This window comes from Benincasa hispida, chromosome 1 (genome assembly GCF_027475165.1).
Source record: "Benincasa hispida cultivar pf3 chromosome 1, pf3_genome.v1.1, whole genome shotgun sequence".
Taxonomy (NCBI): domain Eukaryota; kingdom Viridiplantae; phylum Streptophyta; class Magnoliopsida; order Cucurbitales; family Cucurbitaceae; genus Benincasa; species Benincasa hispida.
Window position 1 is genome coordinate 19,279,439 of NC_143478.1, and position 6,000 is coordinate 19,285,438.

General features: G+C 32.4%; 1 long non-coding RNA gene across 3 annotated transcripts; it reads right to left on the bottom strand.

Annotated features, from left to right (window-relative positions):
* Window positions 1-461: 461 nt before the first annotated feature.
* On the bottom strand, window positions 462-5,771 carry LOC150038309 (uncharacterized). Of its 3 annotated transcripts, none has more exons than XR_016528303.1 (2): window positions 5,331-5,771; window positions 462-831 (listed from the first exon to the last, which is right to left on the bottom strand). It is a non-coding gene; the product is annotated as an uncharacterized LOC150038309 (long non-coding RNA). The 3 variants fall into 3 exon arrangements; XR_016528297.1 differs by having other exon boundaries at window positions 462-814; window positions 5,331-5,471; XR_016528301.1 differs by lacking the exon at window positions 462-831 and adding an exon at window positions 3,657-4,176 and having other exon boundaries at window positions 5,331-5,742.
* Between the last annotated feature and the right edge of the window lie 229 nt (window positions 5,772-6,000).

Below are 6,000 nucleotides of genomic sequence, written 5' to 3' on the forward strand. Positions count from 1 at the left end.
ATAAAATAATAAAAACAGGAATGGTGTTGGGCCTTCTGTTGATTGTGATCTAAAAGCCTAAATGATGAATTAATGGCCCTACTTTGCTGATCCAAAATCGTAAATCCAAGAATTTTGTCCCAATTAAATTAGTTTGGTAAAGTTTTTGGATATGCTTTGTCCACGATCTTCCAGCACACTGACTTTTATCTGATAGAAGTGAATGAATATATTTTTGTTCTGATGAGATTTTTTTGGAGAATTAATTTCTCTCTCCCGTTCTCTCTATCGAATTTGCAGAACTTCTCTAACCCTAATTTTTTTTTTCTGTTTGTTTCATGCGACTGCTTGAGTAAACGATAGTGATGAAGAACATGCAATCTTGTAGAAGAAAAGAGAAAGAAGAGGTCTACACGATGATATACGTGGTTCGACAAATGATGCCTACATCACGAGAAGGAGAGGAGATTTTATTCAAGAGCTAAGTCACAACTTTTTTTTTTTACTGATTTCAAGGTTTCTTGAAGCTTTGTATGTTGTATTCTACGAATTTGTAAATGATGAGTATTTATACTAATTTTTTTTATACAAATAGTTACAATAACAAACTGTAAAAGTTAAAGAAATGTGAATAGCTGTTGAATATGTTGAATGTTTGAACTTATTTACTTCAAATGGGAATTAATAATTGAGAATCCCTCAATGACTCTCTTATCCATCAGTCTGGCTTGAGCCAAGCCGTTATCACTTATCACGATCAACTTTCTTCTCACATTCCTTCTTCACTCGGCTCAGCTTTACAGCTCCAATCAATTGGCTTCGTCTTCATTTCCGTCTTTCAAATAAGTAAACCTACTTAGTAACCATTGATAGATAAATAAAATTGTAAAAAGTTACGTTTTAATCTAACATTATAATTTACGGATGATTATGCATGTAAAATTATTCTGATTAATATGTCATTTAGTTTATATTATATTTGCATCAAATCCATATTCTTCATTGATATGAAGTTGTATTTTTTTTTGTTATATAATTCATTATTTTTTTTTAAAAAAAATGAAGCTCTTTACTAATAACTACTAAAATTTCCACTTTTAAGAACTTTTTTTTCCAAGTCTTGGCCATTTTAAAAGTCAAATTGCTAAATATTACTTGTTTTTTAGATGATATTGAAAAAACATACTGATAATTTGGAAATATTCCTTTTTAAACATCAAGTATGAGAAGTTACATTGATGGATATGGTAACCTTGTTCAACATATCGAGTTCAAGTCAGCAAATACAACCTAATCAATGTCACTAGTAACCTACAAGTTAAGATCTAGCACCAATGTTGTTTTATATCCAAAGTTAGCATATAGTTATTGTCCTACAGAGCAAGGGTTAGGTTCGATATCGTTATTGAATGATAGAAACATGTGCAACGTAGCATATTTACCATAAATCGGAACAATCTTAGTTTTGACATTCTTCCAAAATAAACCTCCAACTTTGCTATACCATCCAATTTTTCAACGTTTTATGACTCATCCTTAGAGTTGGCAAGAGGATCGAGGCGGAGCGGGACGAGGGATTTTCCGTCCCCGTCCCCACCATTTGAAGGCGGGGATGGGGGCAGGGATTCCCTGTTTTCCCTTTTGTTCTCCCATGGAGACTTTCTTTAAGAAAAAAAATTCCTAAAATTCTCTTTGGTTTGAGCTTGGACACTTTAGTTGGACTAAATTAAAAACTAAACTAAATGTAAAAAGTTAAATACCTAATATATATGTATATATATATATTTAAAAATGGACAGGATACCCTCCCCATACGAGAAATTTTGCCAACCCTAATCATCCTAGTTGTCATTGAGTTGGTGTGTGGGCTTGTTTGTGGCTTGGGCCCGCGTTGGAAGGCCTTCTGGGCCCTTGGGCCTTAGCTGATTTTCAGTTCAACTTTTTTAGAATTATTTTTTATATTATTATTTTTATTTTAAAAGATACTGCTAAAATAAATACTTTATTGTCTTGGAACTGAGCTAAGATGGACTGTTGTTTGACTTGACAAATTGAACCAATAATGAGTAGGCCACGTGATTTGGGTACTGCATTTTCTCGGGTCCTCACTCTAATTATTCGAGCTTAGGGTTTACTATTACTTTACAATTTCCTTATAATATCCAATTATTTCTTCTCCACTAACCAACATATCAATTCCTCTTCTTTTTCCACATAAATAATATTTTTTTTTATTCTTGTTTTAGATCTTACACTTCATGAAATTTTAGTTCTGGGACTCACTAGTTTTTTTCCCCCTCTTTTTTAAGCAAAGTTACAATAAATGTTAGGTATAAGAATTTCAACCAATGTTAATTACTATTAAGATACGTTCATATTAGTAGACTCACTAGTTTTCTTCTCTTTTTTTTTTTTTTTTTTCATGTTTCGATTTAAATACTATCGTGGTCCTTATATTATCAACTTTACTTCATTTTGGTATTTGTAATTTTAAAATGTTCATTTTCGTTTCTATACTTTAAAATATTTATGTTTGAGTATGCAATTTAGTCCTTTCATTTTCATTTTTATTTCATTCTTAAAGAACTAAAATGATCATTTGTTGGAGGTACAAAGATAAAACTAAACCAAAATTGAAAGTATTTTGAGAGTACAATGACCAAAATGAATATTTTAAAAGTACAATGACTAAATGAATAAAAATCGAAGATAAAATAAGCAAAGTAGTATTTAGACTTTTTTTTTTTCTTTTAATGTATATTCTTAAAACAATATAATGCAAAAATGAAATATGTAGTAGGTTACTATTTCCTATTAAAATACAATTTCTTACTCAACAACATGCAACCATAATTTTTTTTTTTTTTTTTTTTGGACATACTATGTTCTCTTTTGTATCAACCCTTCCTCTTTCTATCTTGTTCTCAAAAATCTATAATCCTTTTTGCCATCTATTGTTTATTTGACTATTAAAATGACTTCAACCAAAAACTATATTAGCATCTATGTAGTGATTAATTAAATCCCAATAAACATTCAATACTTTATAGCAGATAAAGTTAGGGTTTAAGTATTATAGTCTAACATTCTAAAATCTGCAGTCAACTAGAATTGATCAAAAGAATAATAAAAGGACAGGGGAATCATAGGATATGGCTTCTTTATGTAATTTGGACCATTCAAGAAATTGTAGGTGACTCAATTTTTCTAACATTAGTGATAATTTATTTGTCACTATTATATGAGGCCATTTACAATAGTTTCCAACTATAAGAGAGGATCTTATGGCTAGCAAGGGCAATGAGATGCATCTTCCATAATTCAATTATTAAATTACATTGCTACAAAATACAACCAAAGGCATAGGGGGGTAGGTTGGTCAATGTGAGAAATGGGTCGTATAACTATATGGTGTTGATTAACTTATTTAATACAATAAAAACAACATTATAATATGAATAAATCAATGTTTATCACTTAGTACCAAATATGGGTGTTGTGGCTTGTGCCTGTTTGCCAGTTTCAGAGAAGACCCTTTACATTATTGTAGGAAACCTAATCCATTAGGGGATGGTTAACTTATGGATTATATTTTTGTAGTCTTGATTTAAAAAGTCAGTCTTACAAATGGTATATTAAGTTACTTAATCTAGATTAGTTGACTACACCAACTCATATTTCATACTCAAGTTTTATTTAACTTTTATAAATCACAATTTCACGGACCAAACAGGAGTTAAAACTTATTTCTTCACATGATTTAGAAAAAGCACACATGCAAGTACACAAATTTTGACTTTTCTAACTTGAAAGCCAAACATTAATTGGAGTGCTAAAAAACAGGAACGGTTTAGGATGGCTTCTTGTTCATGCTCCATGGACACCCCCAAGTTGAGTAATAATGGCTAGGAGGGGCATTGAAATCAAATAAATAAACCTGTTAGCATACTCCTTTTTGGCTATTTCCTAATTCATACACCAACTTTGCCTACCAGAAACACTCAATTAAATTCCACTTTCAATCTTCATTATACATACAGAAAGATGGAAGATGGTTTCAGTTGGCATTTTGTTCTGGAATTGCGCAAGTTGTTGGGGCAATAAATTGAAGCTAAAATTTCTCTGCCACTGAGATTCCAAGCACTGTGTAGTGCTTATGCTCTAAACTGGCTCCACATTGACTAAAGTGTTTTTTTCCTACCAAAACCATACATTATTGAGCTTTGGGACTCTAAAATATAATTTAATGTCTCATTCCTAACAGACAATGCATATGATATTCTTTCCTAATAATACTTTAGATATATTTGGTACAAAATGGCTTAATCTGATCTGTATAAACAATTATTAAAATGGTGCATATTGGGTGTGCTTGAGAGGGGAGTAGTACTTTACTTAGAGTGCTCCTTAAGTCTATGATCTTATACTTTAGAAAACGTAATTATCTTCATTAAAAGACACGGCTGAAGGGTTTACCTTTTTGAACCTTATTATGACTTGGGGTGGAGTAAAACCAAAGAATTTGACCATCTACAAAAGCACGAAATATCAAATACCTGTGAAAAAGTAAAATTTTCTAGCTCTGTCCAGTCTGAGAGTGATAGGGGATAAAGTAAATAACCAAAAGCAGGCTGCTTTTTCGGTTAGAGAGAGGTGAATTTTCGGTCAAAGTGTGAGGTGAGATGATCATTCTTGCCCAAATCAAGGGAATTAGTATGGGGGGTCATTCCTTTATTTAAATCTAATCATAATCATTTGAGGCATGGTATCTCTCTCCTCAAAAGCCAGAGGCACGTGAAGATTACTGAAAAAGTCTTTTTAAATAACCAAATTGAATCGGCCTATAATCATCAGCTTTTGTCTCAAAATTTATAATTTTTCTTTCAACTTAATCAAAACTTTAGTGAATAGTGACAACTCAAAGTAATCATTCTGTAGCACAAGTCCAATCTGTTCCCCTCCTGAAATCATAAGGCTGCACATTTTTTCTATTCAGCCCAAAGTATATGTCCTAGTTCGAGCAGTTTTACCATTCCAATCGATTACTTTACACTTTCGTGCAAGTGAGGGCTTGTTAATTTCTGTCAGTATATTCATTAAAGTTCTAAAAGAATACCTCATTCAGGCATTTCATCAAACACATACAGGGCACCAACTAAACCACACATTAAAGACAGAACCCCAGATCAAGATCAACTACTTCACTATTGACAAACCACACAACAAATTCATAGAGGCATTTTATCAAACAGATTCAAGACAGCAATCACAGATTCACAAATGGGGTCCAGTAATTAAAGCATATAAAAAAAAACAGAGTAGAAAAAAGAAGAGGGGTTTGACTGACTGACCAGTTTTAGGCATTCCCATTTTGAAAGGGGCGAACGAGAGAGAGTAGAATAGAGTCTAATTGAGTTGTGATACCCACTAGTTGTTGTGGGTTTTTTTGGATGGAAGTGAAGGGGAATGTGGAAGAAGACGAGCACTAAGCGTCAAATCTGGGAAAAGCTGCCTTTGACTCGGAGAAGAGAAATATATTCTTTTTCGGCAATGGAAGTGATTGAACCCGGAATTCAAGCAGCCAGAAGGAGCAGGTGATGAAAAAAGCATCACTTTCAATGGGGGGTCGTTCCCATAACCTAAGAAATTAAAAATTGTAATATCTAATCCACTTTCTGTGTGTTGTTCTTGAAGTTGAATGAAAAGTCCCTTCCAACCACTCGGCTGCAGAAATATATGAAATTTTTTGGGTCCGTCATCCGCGGGACTGCCCATAATTGAAATTCGTAAAATATCAAATCCAATGTTTCCTTTTTCTTATATAAAAGATTCAATGTATTTGATGAAATCATAGCTTTCCACTATTCGTTGTGCTCATGAACTGTAACAACCTTTGAAGAAAGAAAAGAAAATTTGTAATCTTTACGAAACTATTTCTTCTCTTCTTAATTCTTCAGGTAATTGAGATAATTGAGGTAAACTCACCTTAATATAAACGTAAGAATTAGAAAAGATTTACTA